The sequence below is a fragment of the Neolamprologus brichardi genome, chromosome 3 (genome assembly GCF_056152115.1).
Source record: "Neolamprologus brichardi isolate AB-2024 chromosome 3, ASM5615211v1, whole genome shotgun sequence".
Classification (NCBI taxonomy): Eukaryota; Metazoa; Chordata; class Actinopteri; order Cichliformes; family Cichlidae; genus Neolamprologus; species Neolamprologus brichardi.
The window spans coordinates 1,656,460-1,676,030 of record NC_142106.1 but is presented as its reverse complement, the minus strand read 5'-3'; positions in this window follow the sequence as shown (position 1 = coordinate 1,676,030).

Genomic DNA, 19,571 nt, shown 5'->3' with positions numbered 1-19,571 from the left:
TCACGAGGTCATAGAGTCTCCATCACTGAACACCACAGCTGTGAAAAGTATGACCAGGTTTGCATTTGGTGTTGGAGTTAATAACACGTTCAAAGCATTGTTATAAATATACCGTCCAATAAGAGCAGCTCCCTGTTACAGCTGGTCTGTGTGGTTTAATGGCCATTCAAAATAAACATGTAACATCTCTGGTAGAAGGAGCTTGACTGGTTCGTGAGCTCAAAGGACCAAACGTTTGCTGCTATAAGCTAACTGCTCATTTCTTGGCCTAGCCAAATAAAAAAGAAAGAAAACTGTAGGAGGTCACATGGTTTTTATTACTAGCGAGGATACTTAGAGTGCTTTGTTCAGGGTATGGACGCTAAGTTCACAGTTCATATTTATTGTATTTTCTATGTCATCGTTGTACACCATTAATCTCAGGATTACAGGTGTGTTCGTTTGGTGTGGTAGAGTCTTTCTAACATTCAGCTACAGCACAGTACTCCATTTTATTTTCAGTGTGAACATGTCCTTTCATTTCAGATGACCGGTGTAATAATATCACTGTTGTGTTTTACATAAAGGCACAGAGACTCGTGCAGGGACATCATGCAAACCTCCCACAGAGATCCTGAATGGTCTGTCAGTGTGAGGCTGAGTCTGTACCTCTGTGACTGCACTCGTCACTTACCCACCATGCACCACTCCTCTCAGTCAGGGACTGTAACCCATCTACATCCCTGGGCAGGCTGTGATCAGCTGACCAAAGTCAACGTTTATGTTTTGTTTATTTGTTATGGTGGCACAGGTGTACAGCTTTCCCTGCATCTCAGGTGGTGGCATGTGGGTGTGGTCACAGTCTATTTACCTGCTCTCAGTGTTCGCAGCAGGTGTGTTGGGTGAGGGGTTTGTGGGCAAACTTTTCTGTTGACCATTTGTAATTTGATTCAAAGCACAAAAGTTTGTTTTGTTTTGTTCTTAAAATAAATGCGCAAAGAACAAGTGTGACTCATTATGGATTATTGGAGGCGCGTCACAGGGACACAACCAACTCAGCCGGCCGCGGCTTTATTTATGGATGAAAGTCGCAACACTGTCTTTGGCTGTACACAGCTGGATTCATCCAGATGTGAGCAGATGTCTTGGGATCTTCTAGGCTGAACTGCTGTAATTCATTATATGATGACCTCTGACAGAGCCACCCATTACTCTGTGACCTCACAGCTTCCTGGTTCTGACCCATGTGACTGAGTGGACCAATCAGTGGCCGTCAGCGTGTGAACCCTCAGAGGACTCGGTAAAGCTGAAACATTCACTCAGATATGAGTTCTTAAAGATGTTATAAAGAGTCAAACATCAGCTCTGAGAGCAGAAATCAGTGGAGACATCCTGAGGTCCCTGAGCGTGCTCATGGGTGGAGATCACACATCTGCTTCCTGACAATTTGACTTTGTTATAGGAGGACTGGTGTGTGTGTGTGTGGGGGGGGGCAAAGTGTTTCTGCCCAGTGTCCCAGGGGCAATGTTCCCTTTAATGTTTCATGTGTCTGAACACACAAACTCCCTGAGCGTCCCTTGGACCACTGTGAGCGACAGCAGACGTGTGCACTGTGGTCTAGTGATGGTAAATTTGATTCTTTTTACTGAATCGAGTTTTAATGAGTCACTCACCAAAGTGAATCGGATATTTTGAGTCATTTGATTCACTGAGTCAGTTGACCAGAGAGTGCAAAAAATTTACATTTTCACTCAAACTTAATTTGTTTCTCTTTTCATGTAAATCCCACTGCTAAGATGAATGATTCTAAAAAAACAACAACTATTTTATAGAGCAAAAAAGAGCAAAAACATTTCTAAAATTAAGCAATTTCCTATCAAAATTGCTTAATAAACATTTATTTTGTTTATTTGTATTTTATTTGTCAAATATATATTTTCTCATCTAAATGTCCACTGAGCTGTGAGCCAGGGGGCGGTAATGCACCTTAACATTGGTTGCCAACCAAGAAGAAGAAGAAGCTGTGAGCCAGGAGGGAGGGGGTGAGTGAGTGATTCGTTCGCTCGCTCTATGATTCAGCACAGGAGGGAGGGGGTTAGTGAGTCCTGAGTGATTCGTTCGCTCTATGATTCAGCACAGGAGGTAGGGGGTGAGTGAGTGATTCGTTCGCTCGCTCTATGATTCAGCACAGGAGGGAGGGGGTGAGCGAGTCCTGAGTGATTCGCTTACGCTTACGATTCAGCACAGGAGGGAGGGGGTTAGTGAGTCCTGAGTGATTCGTTCGCTCTATGATTCAGCACAGGAGGTAGGGGGTGAGTGAGTGATTCGTTCGCTCGCTCTATGATTCAGCACAGGAGGGAGGGGGTGAGCGAGTCCTGAGTGATTCGCTTATGCTTACGATTCAGCACAGGAGGGAGGGGGTGAGTGAGTGATTCGTTCGCTCGCTCTATGATTCAGCACAGGAGGGAGGGGGTGAGCGAGTCCTGAGTGATTCGCTTACGCTTACGATTCAGCACAGGAGGTAGGGGGTTAGTGAGTCCTGAGTGATTCGTTCCTCTATGATTCAGCACAGGAGGGAGGGGGTGAGCGAGTCCTGAGTGATTTGCTTACGCTTACGATTCAGCACAGGAAGGGAGGGGGTGAGTAGCTCGAATGTGCTGTTAGCATGTTAGCAGAGCGATGCTACTGTGAACCGAGGAGCTATTTTCTTGATGTGAGCTTCTACTCAGGGTTTTTTCTTCCAGTTCAGAGCAGAAATGCTTTTGCTAAGAAACTGGCTGTTGTTTTTCCCCCCCACAATTTTAATTATAAGCTAGATATATTTCTACTAAGCGAATTAGTTTGCTAACAGAAACAGGGATGAGTCAGTGAGTCAGTTGGGCTTGTGAATCATGATTCACGAGTCAGTAAAGTGATTCTCGAGTATTGAACGATTCGTTCACGAATCGAACATCACTACTGTGGTCACGCCAGCATCTAATCCATCCAAGTTACATGTTTATTAAAGTAATCAAATTACAGCATTTATGTTAGACTACTTTTAATTAACTGCTTTAATTAACTAACTGCTTTATCCCACTTACAATGAAAATTAAAAAAAATCTTGTTCATGACCTGTGTAGTATGTTAACACTATTGGAAGTTAAAATAACTTGAACTTTCTACCTGCAGGCCTGACAGCAGCAGATGTGTCACTGCTGTAACACCTGTGACATTCAGCAGTCGCCTCATTGTTCTGACACACACAAAAAACTACACACTAACTACACAAGATTTGTGCTAAACGTCTCAAATCTCTCACATCTCAAAACTGCCGTCACTCCTAAAACTTCCCCCGTTTCTAAACAACTAAATGCCATGTTTTGATTGGTCGACATGGTACATTTTTCGACCAATGGGAAAGGGTGGGGTGTTTTGGCTTTGTCTTTGCTCACAGGCAGAGAGTGATTTCGAGTGTTTTCCTTATAAAACGCAGTTTTTACCGTTCCTTCCCGCAGTAAATATAAACAACGACAGTATTCAGGAAGAAAAACAAACATTGCAGATATTTTTATCATAACTCTGGTTTTACTGGCCGATCAACACAATTTAAAAACTGGTATAAAGTCCACACTTTTCCCGTCAGTTATTCCGTCTGTCCTGCTCACATCTCCAATGGTTGTTCACGTTGTCATTAATGTGACTTCACTCCACATCAGCCACGACGCTTTGCTAGCTAAAACACAATTTAGGTTAGAATTTTTTTTTGTGCGCAACGCAGATTTTTTCTGCGCAGAGACCGTGCCAGCAGTGCGCAATTGCGCATGCGCGCAGCTCAGAGGGAACATTGCTCAGGGGCATGTGGAAAAGCTGTTGAAATTAAATTAAATGCTTTGTCATGATTTTTACATCAATGTGCTTTTCACAAAGACTATTACCAGTAACAATGAAAATGACGTGCTGCCTGAACTACCCATGTGTTAATGCAGTGGTTCACAACCCTCGGGCAACGGACCGGTCCGTGAGAGTTGAGGCTTAGTGTGAACCCAGATAGCAAGGAAACATTGAACAGATGTTGATTTTCCATCTGAACCATCAGAATCGTCAGGGTTGAAATGTCAACACAAAACCAATGTTGAAACAACACTGAAATACTGATGAAACCGCTTACAGCTGCTACCACTTGGACTATTCCATAGCCCCCCCTCTCACAGTGGTACATCCCTTCAGGTAACCATTGTCTTGTACAGTAGAGAGGGACATTAGATTTACTCTCAGCGGAATTGACCGGAGAAGGCATCAGTTCATGCACTGCACTGGCCTGCACCACGATTAATATAAGGTAAGAATGAATGACTTTTGTTCTATTCGTTATTTCCACGGTTGCATTTGAATAACAGTAAAAAAAACAAACAAACTTGTTAATGTAAAGTTTCGGACAAAATGTGGGAGCCCGAAATTGTGTCTACTTTCATCTTACAATCCGGCAACAAATAAACTGCACTGCGAACAAAGTCAACAAAGAAAACATTTTCATTTCATACTTTTCCGTTATATTCCCTTACAAAGCTAGCTTAACGCTTCGAGGGTTCCTTTGTTCTTGCCGTCGCCTCGGCGCTTGACCCAGACTTTCGCTCTGTAGTTGCTTTTTAGCATAGTACTACAAAAAATTGTAAATCTGTGATATATGATTGATAAACGTAAAGGTAACTGTATAAATGTGTTCAATGACTTTGTTACTTTTAATGATTGCAGAGCACCCGCTTCGATTCGCACTCAATTCAAACTTTACGTTGCACGCTCACCTAACTTTACGTTGCACGCTCACCTAACTTTACGTTGCACGCTCACGTAACTTTACGTTGCACGCTCACCTACCTTGCGTTTGCACCTTTTGTCCACACGTAAACTGCGTTTTATTATTTATTTATTAGTTTTTCGCCTCTCACTGCTTAAGCCATTAATCTTTCTGGAATTGTTTTTTTTAAACAGATGCGACCTCACAAAAGATATTAGCTATGCTGTCAGACGTGACGACAGCTGTTAACGAACTCCGTGAGGAGGTCAGAGCCATCCGCCATCCCTGCTGCAATGAATCGGTAGATGCTGGGGTACTGCCTCTGGATTTGCCCTTGTACAACATTGAGGAGCTAAACAATGCAGAGGCAGCTCTTCAATCACAAGAGGCAAATAAGGCAATGGTAAGTATATAAAGGTTATGTACACTTTGTAACTATAAAGTGTAATAGCTGTCAGATGTGATTTAAATACATAACAACGGCCTGTTGATTAAACACACAAGCACTTGCATACACATTTAAGACATGAGACACGCTAATTCCATCTCTTAAAATGTGTCTATAGGTGAGACGCTTTGCCTTGATTGGAGGGACCACACTGGAGGTGCGAGTCCGCCGTGTAATGGCTTATGCCATTACAAACGAGCTGGCCTCGGTACTCAACTGGGCAGGGAAAAAAACCAAGGACGAGACAAAGCAAAAAATGGCATTTAAAGATACAGCGCTCTGCAAATGCATATATGGTGGTAAGTTTTACAGTTTTTTTGCTATATTACTTTGTCTTTCTTAATAACAAGACTTTCATGTCCGGTTAATCTGGAGATGGAGTCTTTGGTCTTTGGCTTGTTTAGTCCTCGAGTTGTAGTTGTACAGCCCGAGGACCCCATGTTTATTTTGTTTTAAAGGATACACGGCACACCATGCTAAGACTTATCACTTATCACGCCTGGTGACTTTCATGTTTATCAGCCTAGGAGTTTACATACTTTCTCCCCGCTGAAGACAGTTAACAAGAGCTTATTCATGTGCTCTAATTCACTTTTTTTGTTTGTGTGTGTGTATTTTTTTCCTAGATGGCCTGACGCAGCAGTTAGGGGCAAACTCTATGTCCAAGTTTGTCTTTGCACAAGCAGTGCAGAAATGGCTCCGATACGCCCCAGATTGTATGGGTATGGGTGGTGCAGGACGCACATCATGATCCCCATCCCAGAGTAAAAAATTACAAACTTCTGTGAAACATATAAATGTAAATAGGAAACTGTCTTTTAATAAAGTATTTAGCAAACGAAACATGCCTATTGACCTTTTTTTGTTTATTTTTTTTCTCTGTTACATCACATGCAATGCTTTCTTATTTTAGGATATTAATATTGACATGATACATTGTGAGACATTTGTTGTTGTTTTTTTTTTTATAAAGGGTGTCCAATTTGAGGAATAAGTACAATTATGTGTTTAGGTGGTTTAAGTATTGATGGAAACATGCAGTAGTTTAGTATTGGTTAAAATACCTATAAAGAAAGGTAGATTTCCAGTCATGATTTAACTGTTGTTTTAATAAAAAGCAACTGTGCGAAAGAGGTGGAAAATCAACACCATAGCTCAACAGTGTTTCAATATCAGAATCTGACATTGTTTCAATGTCAGGTTTCAACATTGATTCAACATCAAAACCTGACGTTGTTTCAACATTAAAAAAGGGTGCAAGAGTGACGTTAGGTCAACGTCACACTTCAACGTTGATTCAATGACGTCGCCTGATATTGACTCAACGTTGTTTCAATGTTTCCTTGCTATCTGGGAAATTTATGGTTTTCAGAGTTTTTATCGTTAACTCTGTTTCCCTGGGTCTTTATCGGTGTTATATGTAACCCGTTCATGTGTTACGCCCATCCTTGCGTTTTGTTCTGGCGTGAAAGTAAGAGGCAGGAGACAATACTGGGTCTTTGGCTCTTTACTGCACATCTGCAACACAGAAATAAGGGTCTGTTCTGTGTGTGTCACGCAACTGCCAGTACACCTCTCCTGATGAAGGAAAAAAAGAGTGCACGCTGTTAAAAGAACTGCAGCGAATACGCTCACAAGCCGCTAGCGATCAGGCTAACTTAGCATGCTAGCATTTCAGCTGCGTTCTCGGCTAAAACTCATCATTAGCGAACTCCGTCCTCCACAAAACTTATCCCGAATGAGTCTCTTAATGACAAACAAAAACACGGCGGTTCAGATGTATTCACATTGCAGCTTGGGCTCTGAACAAACTTTAATTAGCAGAGAGCAACGTAGCAGTGACTTACCTCCGGCCATGCTGAAAGGAGCTGTGACCGGGCACACATGTACGCAGTGTTGCCAACTCCTCAGTAAGGAAAATCGCTATTGGCTGTCCTAAAAGTCGCTAGAAGTCGCTAAATGACGTCATCACCTAATTTGCATAATTGGTCATGCTAATGTAATTGTAATCTATGTTGTTGGAGAGAGAAATAACATCGTGGAAGAGACATAAAGTGAGTAAAAAACGTCCTAAATGCATTTAGAGTTTATTTAGAACTACAAATTAAATTTATTTTAGCAATTGTTGTTTTTTTAATGTCACAATTCCAACCCTGCTCCTTTATCCGGGCTTGGACCGGCAAAAGTGACCCGAAATAGGCACTCTGGTGGAGTTACTGTGTGTGTGTGTGTTTATAAGTAGTTTTAAACCTGATCCACAAAACAGCATAAGAGTAAAAGAAGAACTGACTGCGTTACAGCACCCGCTGCTTGTTGAGAGTAAAAGTGATACGCGCTTTCACGTCTTTTTTTTAGCGACTTTTCTTGGAAAAAAAGTCGCTAGGGGGTCTGAAAACTTGCTAAATATAGCGACAAAGTCGCTAAGTTGGCAACACTGCATGTACGCACCTACCTCACCACGCAGCACACACACACACGAACACACACAGACTCAGATTACACAGGTAGGAGATTGAGATGCAAAATGACATATTTAATTAAAAAAAGGTGTTTTGTGTAAAATTCAAAAGTATTTAACACATATGTTACATATAGTCGTGTGTCTTATTTTGATGTTTACGCGTTACCATAGCGACCACAGAGCATTTTAAGGGTGCAGACAGATGCAGCTAACCAACATTTTATTTTCCCTTATTTGATTTATGGACCTAACTGTATGAACTGGACTTGATTTGGCTTTATCTCTGCTCATCTTCATCATTTCTGTGTTGCATTTCCATCATTCTGCTGGTGGATTTACTGCAGGCTTTAACAAACACTCCTTTGGGGCGGTCCAGGCCCAGCTGCGTGTCTGTAAGCTGCTGTGCTCTTCACAAATAAAGTCTGAAGCAGCTCAGACTGTTAGAACCAGCACTGAGGCCTGTTACATTTAGACAGTGTTAGAGCAACGGCTGCAGCCTACAGCCTTTAAACTATCCATTAAAATGCTGACAGTAAACTCGTCAGTCCAGATGTTACCACATTACTTTGTGATACTGAGAGTTAAAACAACTGAGACAGGCTGATTAAAGCCCCAATTCTTTTATCACTGGCCTCTGCTCTGACTGGAGATCACACTGATTTCAGTTCATTTAATATGTGAGTGCACACAGTCGTTCTCAACTGGACATAAATGATGGACCAGGCTCACCTCATCCCAGCCTCTAACACAGTGTACTGTGTCTGTACTATGAATATGTTGCAGTGAGTACAATGTAAGCATTCACTGCATTTACAGTACCCAAGTCACATGTGTGGTGAAGATACAGAGAATGAAATATAATTATTAATGAAATAACCATCCATCCATTCTCAGTGCTTCCATATTAATAAATGACACATGATGGAAAACAGAACCTGAAATTGTTCAGTTTAGTACTGTCTGTATACACTGTGCTTATAAAGGCCCTGAATGCTGTGACACATACAGCAGTAGATATATACATGATGTGGAAATCATTTTCACAGAGATCAGAAAGTCATTAAATCACTGCTGACAGTTTGGTTGATGTTCGGTTGATGACAGCACCTGGTGTTGGATAGCTCCTGGAATGGCTAACTGAAGCTGGTCCTGATCCCAGGACCAGAGGGGACCGGCCCCATCCAGCTACAGAAGAGCCCACTGAACGGTAACAACAAGATTCGGGCTACCAACACCTACACCCTGCCTGTGATCAGGTACCCTGCTGGGATAATAAGCTGGCCTAAGGAGGAGGTAGAAGCCACTGATGTCAAGACCAGGAATGCATGGAGGGTTTCACCCCAAGTCCAGCACCCTGAGGCTGTACGCAAAGGAGAAGGAGGGAGGCCGGGGACTGGTGAGTGTCACCACCACAGTCCAGGATGAGACAACCAACATCCAAGAATACATCACGAAGATGGCCCCAACTGACAGCGTGCTCAGTGAATACCTCAGGCAGCAGAAACCCAAGAAAGAGGAGGGAGACGAGGAACCATCATGGAAGGACAGGCCCCTGCACGGTATGTACCACCGGCAGATAGAGGAGGTGGCTGATATCCAGAAATCCTACCAGTGGCTGGACAAAGCTGGACTGAAAGACAGCACAGAGGCACTAATCATGGCAGCACAAGAACAAGCTCTGAGTACAAGATCCATAGAGGCTGGGGTCTATCACAGCTGGCAGGTCTGTATTTATATCCAGGCTGACATGGAACAGCCAGTAGTTCAGGGTTCAAACATTCGGGAAAGTGTGTGACCCTCCATACTGAACATGATTTTAAACTGTTGTTTGTTAAAGCCTCACAGAGTTAAATCTGAGAGCAGGGCTCAGTGGCTACATGAGCCTTTATACATGAAGTGTTTCAGGTTCATTTAAATCAGTTTTTCTGTTTCCAGCAGAGCAAACATGATCCAGCTGTGTTTCACGTGGATCTGTGTGGATGCAGCAGCACCTGCATGTATTAAACATGTTGTTATTATTGTTCTTACAGTCTTAAATCAGTAGATCAGGTGGGTCACATGACACCTGCACATTCACAGCATCTTCCCTCAACGGAGGGACCAAGTGTTTCTTTCTGCTTTAGAAAGCTGCTCTCTGTCCCAAAACAGGAAGTCACATGCTCTCTGCTCTGTGATTGGCTGCTTCTTATCTCAGCTTCCTGCAGAGGGTGGAGGTCTGCTACACACACCAACAGAAGTGTAACTTTCACTTCCTGTTTATTGGTCTTGTTCTTACAGCTCTCAGGCGATGCTGCAGCGCCCCCGGGTGACACAAACTCCTCCCTCTGTCTCAGAGGTCAGAGGTCAGCCTGCTGCTGAGGGTCTGCCTGTTTATGGACTTCCTGTCACAGACCCGGGTCTCAGGGTGGACGCTGGTTTCTGATTGGATGGTGCAGAAACCCAGCTTCCTCCAGCCGAGATAGAAAAATCAATATTCTAATGTTCACGTTAAAGCAGTGAGTCTGTGGATTCATCTCTGTGGATCGGAGGCTCCAATGATCTTCTCAGCTGTTCTCACCACCTGCTGTATCTGGACTGTCTGAGGTGTCTCCATCAGAAAGTCCAGGATCCGTGTGGAGGTGTTCAGGCCCTGCAGGAGCCACTGTGTTGAATCCTGAAGCCTATCAGCGTCAGCAGAACCCAGTGTGACCAGGCACTTTGTGAGAGTGGGAATGAAAAGCTGAACTGCTCAGTGATTGGATCAAACAGTCTCTGAGTAAGAACTGACTCCTCTGATTCTGTGATGCTTTAATAAAACAGCAGATACTTCAGTGACACAGAGAATCAGTGACACAGAAACAGGATTGAAATGATCCAGGAGTGTGAACTATGGCTGATGAGAGAATCATTTATTTATTATGGTTTATTCTGTGCTGATGAGGTTAGCCTGAGAGTGCTGACAGCAGTCTGAGCTCAGCCACAGCCTTAGAGTGTAAGCACCAATAAGCTGTGATGGAAACAGGAACAAACAGAATAAATACAAACATCACAAACACTGAGCTGATCTTATCTTCACTTCTGCTTATAATGTGGAAACAGCTCACTCACAGCTGAGGTGTCAAACTGTCCTTCACAACACGTTTCTTATCTTTAGTGTCAATAAATTCATTGTTTGCACATTTTTATCTCTTCAACTCTGAGAAGTGACCACAGAGAAAAACAGGAACAAGACGTCTTACTGTCTTAAACTGAAAGGACGAAAATAACCTGCAGCTGTCACCTCATTTAAACTGTCTTTAAACTGAAATCCAGCAATGTGGGGAGTGATGGAGTGGCTGCATCCAGGGCAAATAAAATAAAAACACTATTGAGATGACAATGTGGAAGTGTCTGCCTGTTGGTCAAGTATCACAGGCTAATTGGTCAAATCCATAATTCCTCTTTTTGGATTTAGACAACGGACTGTGAGACTCATCCAGGGTAAAAGGAGAAAGTAGATGAGACTAGACAAGGACATGAGAGCAAAGCAGGAAAGATAAGGCAGAGAGATGGAACTAAAGTTTTATATTCAAGAACACGATTGCACAAAGGCATCATGGTCCGGAGTCTAGTGACTCTGTTTGTGTTTGTGATTATTTAATATTCATCGCCTTAGTTAAGTTCTGGTCATTGGTTATGATTTGTAGTGTTTAGGTGTTTCTGTTACCTCTTGTCATCGCTAAGTTCTTGTATTTCCTGTTTTACTTTGACCGTCTGTGTCCCAAGTCCTTGTATTCTGTTGTTCTTCCTGCTGGCCTCGTCATGTCTGACCTGTTCCTCTCATTGTGCTGCTTGTGTATATCAAGTGTGTGTTTCCCTCTGCTCCATTGTCACTGATCATCATTCTCTGTGTTTCATTGTCCCCTGAGTATCTCCCCCTGCATTTCTTTTCCTGTGTTTATATTTTGTTCATTTCCTTCCTGCCTTGTTTATATTCACATTCAAATAAAGGCTCACCTTTGGTTAAACATTGACCTCACCCCTGTGTGTCTGCATTTGGGTCCGCTCTCTCTCCCCATGGTCTGCCAGCTCAGACCGTGATCGAAGGCATCTTCAGAGGACAGTGACACATGCAAAGAGGGACACAGCATGAATGCTGATTGGCCGGGAGAAGGTGACCGGGCTAGATAGCTTGACAGCTTGGATTTATCTGGCAGCACTTGTGTTTGAATCCTGCTCTGAATCAGTCTTATTAGGTAATGTTCAAATATGAACACACTATGAAAGGCAGCAACAAGTTTAATATTCAGAAACCTAAAGTATGTATCAGCAGCTGAATGGAGCTAAAATAAATGTTTGTTTCAGTTCTATGAAGCTTTGAGTGTTTTGGATCAGTAGCACTGCTGTGTTTGTTGCATCATATTGCTGTAATTGTTAATATGCTTTATATATTCTGAGCTAAGTTGATCTATAGTGTTACATCATATTCTATAAGGATGTTATGTGTTTAAGATACTTGTCTTTGAGATGGAATAGACATAAAATGATAGGAAATATAAATAAATATTTATTAAATCTTTGCTGAAGCTCAAGTGCTCTTCTTAATTCTTATAACCTGACAGGTTGTGCTGTATTCTATGACGTAGGATGCTAACAGTGGGTATAAATGACTACATCTGTGTGATGATGGTGTATTTGTAGCTTGATATTCAGATTTCAGCCTCTGCCTTTGACTCAGAGGTGACAAAGTGTAAGGGAGAAATGTTTACTCGTTATCTTCGGCTTCTTCTTTAAACACTCCGACTGAGTCCAACCATGAACCTGATCACTGATCTACGCACGGTCATGTTTCCACTGAGAGTCAGAAAGCTGATGTTTGCAGTGGAAAACGTCTCTAAGAACATTTGTCAGCCTTGTTGTGGAAGATTTAAAATAACCTGCAGACACCTCGGTGAGCATGATTGAAGTAGGTTTAATGAACACACTGCAATGTGGAGAGAAACACTCCAAACTCCAAATACTCTCTCATTCCAGTCTCACATTAATTACATAACCCGGTCTGCTTACTTCCATTTACGTAATATTAACTGACTCCGCCCCTTCCTCCCCATGCTGCTGCCATCCTTATCCATAGTCTTACTACGTCCCGTATTGATTACTGTAATTCCCTCCTATTTGGTCTCCCTAAAAGGTCCCTTCATAAACTCCAACTTCTCCAAAACTCTGCAGCTTGGGTCATAACTCTACTCTGTTAAGAGCTCATATTACAACAGTTCTTCAGCAGCTTCACTGGTTGCCCGTAGAAACCAGGATAAACTTTAAAATCTTACTTCTTACATGCAAGTGTGTCCATAAATCTGCTCCTTCATATCTGTGTGACCTGCTCCATATCACCACTGTTTCCCTCTCAGATCATCATCTGCTATTCATCTTACTGTTCAGTCTCATCACTGTGGGGAGCAGAGCTTTCAGTCGCTCTGCTCCTCGGCTCTGGAACTCTCTTCCTCCTGCACTAAGAAATATTGACTCCCTCTCCGTATTTAAGACACAGCTCAAAACACACCTGTTTAAACTGGCTTATTCGCTTTAATGCTGATTTTATCTGTTGTCACGCTCTGTTTGGTAATTTTAACTTATTTGATGTATTTTATGACTATTGTTCCTTTTATTAATTGTGTTTTTTGTAAGGTGACCTTGGGTTTCTGAAAGGCGCCCTCAAATAAAATGTATTATTATTATTATTATTATTATTATTATTATTATTATTATTATTATTATAAACACCAGGCTGATCTCTGGCCACCGCCCTCACGTATACCCACTCTCAAACAAAACACATTTCACAGCACGTCATACATCCCTACACCTTTAGTCCAGCTCATCTTTGACCCCCTCCCACACTAAGAAAAGCTACAACCACCAGTCACCTCCCTTGAACAGGATGTCTTTAACTCTACAACAGGTCCACTGTGAAGGTGCAATAAACATGAGGCCGACTAGCATTAACATTCATGCTGGTGACAGGAGTGATCTGCTACGACACCCTCATCAGCTTCCTCTTTATCAACCCTGCAGTATGTTTAGCCTCTGCATCACTTCCTGTGGTTTCCTGCTGATGTGAGGACAGCTGTCCTTATTTTAACTGTGAGTTTCGGCTCTGTGGGCTGTCCTGTAAAGGCTCAGTCGAGTTACAACAGCCATGTGGCTCCATCTAGCTGTTTATCATAAGTAAGTAAGAATAATGTGTTTATGTCGCACTTTTCACAGATAAAAATCACAATAAAACCAGAAATATAAATAAACTATGGAACAATGAAATAAAAACCTAAAAAACGAATTAATAAAAATATAAAACAAATAAGATATAAAATAAAAATAAAATATAAAAATAAGCAACATGAGCTGCTTTTATGTAAAGGACAAAGCAGAACATCTGAGCTGAGACCAGTCAGGAGGAATCATGAAGACAGAAACAAGAGTTGAATGCAACGCCTCAGGTAGCTTTGTGCGTTATAACTGTCGATACAGGCTCAGTACAATCAACACTCAGTGTCAGTGTGGGAACTAGTGGCTGGTTCGTTGATTTGGCTCCCATGCTGTATTTAAATAAATGACTTGGTTCACTTTATGGCTGTGTGGTTATATCATGTTATTTGGACAGGAGTACCTGTCCCCTGTTCTTACCTCCACCTTATTCTTTCTGTGTTGCTTCCATGTTTCCCTTTATAAATATATACATTTATATGTCTATCTTTATCTTGATTTCAACACTGCAAAGAGCTTTTATCGTGAAAGACCCAGGGAGGAAAAAGTCTTTATTTTTTGTGCGCAGAGTAACGGATCTGTTTCTGAGAGTGGTCGGTGATTTCAGCTGTCAGTGAGGATCAACGGGACTGTTACAGAGGATGAAGAGGATGATGAAGATCATGCTCCTCTTCATCGGTAAGAAACACACTCACACTCAATTCAATTCAATTCAATTCAATTTTATTTATATAGCGCCAAATCACAACAAATGTCGCCTCAAGGCGCTTCATAGATACAGAGAAAAACCCAACAATCATATGACCCCCTATGAGCAGCACTTTGGTGACAGTGGGAAGGAAAAACTCCCTTTTAACAGGAAGAAACCTCCAGCAGAACCAGGCTCAGGGAGGGGCGGGGCCATCTGCTGTGATTGGTTGGGGTGAGAGAAGGAAGACAGGATAAAGACATGCTGTGGAAGAGAGACAGAGATTAATAACAGATATGATTCAGTGCAGAGAGGTCTGTTAATACATAGTGAGTGAGAAAGGTGACTGGAAAGGAAAAGCTCAATGCATCATGGGAATCCCCCAGCAGCCTACGTCTATTGCAGCATAACTAAGGGAGGATTCAGGGTCACCTGGTCCAGCCCTAACTATATGCTTTAGCAAAAAGGAAAGTTTTAAGCCTAATCTTGAAAGTAGAGATAGTGTCTGTCTCCCGAATCCAAACTGGAAGCTGGTTCCACAGAAGAGGGGCCTGAAAACTGAAGGCTCTCCCTCCCATTCTACTTTTAAATACTCTAGGAACAACAAGTAGGCCTGCAGAGCGAGAGCGAAGTGCTCTCTCACAAACACACACTCAAACAGAGATGGGTGTGGCTTCATACAGACTAAGTAGCGGGTTAGTCAAACCGTCGTCTGCTGTTAAAAGCGCTCACGTTCATTATTCTGTCATCGAGCTCGTTCATGTGAAGCTCCTCCCCCGAGGCCTCCATGCAGGGCGGGTCCCGCACTTTCAGTGTACACTGTGTATAAGGACACGCTGTCTAAAAATGTACATAATAAATACACTATACATAGAGTTAGACCTCACAGCACAAGCATACTGCCAACCTATTACATGACTGTGTTGTACATATACATATATAGTGTGTTTTTCTAATTAGTAAAAACATCAAGAAGTCACCAGCAAAAGGAGAACACACCATGGCCCACGTTTAAACAAGGAAGGTTTATTCCTCTAAAAGATTTATTATTAAAATAGATATAACATCCCCCAAAAAACAAGCACAAGCACCATATCAGCATGAAACAGAAGCTCAGCTCTGTAGAGCGGCCAATCATAATGAAGCCCTTCATTATAAGTTGTAGATTCAAGCTGCTGCTCTTCATATGTTTGTCCACCAGATGTCACCAAAGAGGACTGTGTTGAAAAGCTCAGGGAGACCTATGGATATATTGAGCTTTTTATAATGGTTATACTGAGTTATGGAATGCAAAGCCCATCATTCCCTTCGTTGTCTTTAACATCAATGAGTGTGTATTGGGACCAACATTCCAGGAAGTCTGTATAGCCCAGCTTTGCTCACCCAATATCCAGATATGAGTCTTAGCTACCCATTTTTCCATTAACGACCCAAAAGGCTAGAAAATTACTCTTACTTCACTAACTACTGAGTCCCACAGTGATGTCAATCGTAAACCCACAACTTTTTAGGAAACAACCACATTGACACCATTAGATCCTTTTTTACAGAAAAATGTTTTTAGATCATGATTGTTAGCGAGAGGTACTCAGACCCCAGGGGCTCTCCAGATCCCCCCCAGGTGTGTCATATGATTCCTGAAAGGAACACACGCAGCTCTGCTGCTGCTCTCTCACACTTTCACTTCTGCAAAATGACGTTGAGCTTCTTGTTTTTCAGCTGTTGCTCCGCCTCTTCCTGCAGCTGTTTGTCTGGTTTTGCTGCCTCTCCCTTTACAGGAATCAGCCGGTCTGTACTCAGTGACTGTGTGCAGCGGGTGGGAGGAGTGAGGAGTGGTGTGTGGGTTCACACAGTAATGACGGCCTCAGGTGATCAGGAGAAACTCACCTGGATTTCCTTTTTCCACAGCAGACTGAGAGCTTCAGGTGGACCCTGAAGGAGGTCTCAGACACAGGTGGTAAAAGTACACACAGTGTGTACTGAAGTAGAAGTACTACTGTTAAAAATACTCCAAGTACTGTTTCAACTTCTTTACTCAAGTAAAAGTAAAAAAGTCCTGGCTGTGAAATGAGAGTAAAAAGAGCTGATTGAAGAACATTTCTAACACATGTGTTTATACAAAGCTAACTGAACCATGTGCTGCATCAACATGATAATAAAATAATAAGTCCTATTTGTCTCTAAAAGAAGATTCACTGGAGTCCATCAGGTTTCTCTCAGCAACAGTGGTGAGTGCAGCTGATCACACTTCCTGTTTCTACACAAATCTTCACTCTCTTCACTTCATCAGGACTCATCACCGTCACACTGGATCCATAGAAATCTGCTCATGTAACCACAGATCCACTGTAGGAACATCGAGCTGCTGCTTCAGTCTCACTGTGGCTCTGCTCAGGACTGTGGACTCAGTCTGTGCTCTGGACTTCAGACTGACTCCACACTTCCTGGTTATTCATCACTTCCTGTTCCTATTAGATTGATTCTGGATCTGATTGATCATAAGGACTACAGACATGAAAACACCTATGTATTCTTTATTGATATAAAGCCTTTGATACTGTAAACCAGCAGATTTTGGTCAGTACTTCAAAAAGTCATTCACACATTTTACAAAGATTATCTGACTTAGTGTATCCTGTAAGAGTCACAGATGTTCCTAAATCATTCAGAAAACAGTCGATGCTGCACTTTATAACTTTGTGTGGAAACATGAATCTCATTATTTAAACAGATGTTTAAATCATCCTGATAATCAGGCTTTAACCCTTTAAAGCCGGTCGGAGCAGCATGCTCTGTTTTGCGTAACTATTTTTAAATCCCGGTAGCTCTGCAACCACGTGAGCTAGCGCAATAATTTTTTTTGCATATGAAACCGGAGGAGTTGTAGTTACATCTTATGCCATCAGCTTGTCCTCGGTCACAGTTTCCTTCCACATATAACTTTGCAAAAACTGCATAAAAAGCGCTTGCAGCAACAAAAACATAATATTCCAGAAACACGCTTTGCCGATCCGATCAGCTGTTTGTAACACTTCCTACATTGGAATAGACGTCAGCGCGAACTATCGCATGTCCGCCATGACCTGCCAGAAACCGGAAGTGACGTCATTTTCGCGGAAATGTAGTTTTTTATCGTCCCGGCCTCAATGAGCCTATACTGGTGTTTTTAAAAGTTATCTTTGACTTTATGACTTTCTGTGTGGTTTCTGGGATGCTTAGGACTCATATTGCACTGCTGGAAATAGTTTATTTTGATGCATATGCTGCTTTTTTGCAAATTTGCATTATAATATTTATTTTCGTTTTTCCTGCAGTATATAAAAATTGGTGTATCTCAAAAATAAAACTATGAAGACACTCAAAATAAATTTCCTGTGGTGGGAAACTATTTTGTGCAACTTTTTTGTATTTACAGTTTTGAGGGATAAGCCTCTTAAATTTCTCTAACTAGAAATATATGTTAAAAAAACAAAAACGATTTTCAATTTTTTTGTAGTTTATTGCACTTTTTTGCAATTTATGTAATTACTATGCACTTAATACAGACATATTATTAAAATCTGGGCTATAATGGTTGTATTGATGTATAGCAACTTGAAATGCTCCCAAAAATGGCTCCACAGCATGTAGAAATATAATATAAGCTCTGGCGGACTTGGTTCTATGGTAGGTCTTAAAGGGTTAAACATGTCAGAGTTCCACACATCAGCTGTGATATTCAAGCTGAACTGGATCAAACATCAGACACAAACATAGATGATGGTGTTCAATGCCAAAGCTTATTTAAACAAACTGGAGGACAGAATTCCTCCTTAAATGTGATTTTGATCAAATCCACTGATCTCGTTTTCACACACAGGCTCTATCATGGTGGCTTCTTCTCTACTAACATCAATCTTTGATTTGGACAAACAAATTGTCACGTATAACTTTTAGTGAGATATCAGTATGTAACATCTTGTTGTACATTTTCTGTCACATCGTCATTAATCACACAAAGTCTTCATGTTCCAACAGGTTGGAGTCATCATCATTTGTCACGGCTATGTATGCAGCAACAGTGGACAATATTATGCGGTTAATCATGAGTTTTAGACATGGCAGTATACATGTTACAAAGACACAAAATAAAAGTAAAAATATCCCAACTCCAATGAGTGGTCTTTTTAGCACCTGTAGCCAGGAGCCAGTGTAAAGCCAAGAAAACCAGTTGCTTAGTTTGTGGCTGTGGTGCATTTTGTATGGCTTCTTTTCTTTTGTTTAGTAGTTTTCTTCCTTCACCTGAGAGGGTGTGGCCTAAGTATGTTACTTCAGGTCTCCATAATTGGAGTTTATTCAGAGACACTTTGTGGCCTTGCTCAGCCAGGTAATGTAACACAGCCATAGTATTCTGTTTACACCCTTCCTCTGTGTGGCCAGTCACTAAAATATCATCTATGTAAAGTAGAAACTGTCCTCCTGCTGGCAGGAGGCAGGACATCATTGATTTCTTTAAAGCTTCAGCATAGAGAGTGGGGCTGTTTTGAAATCCCTGAGGTAACCTAGTATAGGTGTATCTCTGTCCCTCAAATGTGAAGCTGAACAGATATTGTGAGTTAGGATGTAAAGGCACTGAGAAAAAGGCGTTTGATAAATCTATCACTGAGAACCATTGTTCTTTTGGAGTGACTTGATTCAGTATAGTGTGAGGCTTTGCTACTACTGGTGGTATCATTTCAGTAATTTTATTTATTGCTCGCAGATCATGTTCAAAACGATACTTTCCAGTATTAGCTTTCTTAACTGGGAAGATTGGAGTATTGCAGTAGCAGAATTAGTTTTTATTAGAATTCCTGCTTTTTCCATATCTTTTATCACTGGCTTAATCCCTTCTGTTGCTTCCTTAGATAAGGGGTATTGTGGTTTAATGGGCCTGTGGGATGAAACAGTCTGTACTGTTACTGTGTCTGCGTTTTTTATTAATCCCACATCAGTTGGTCCATCCGACCACAGTGTA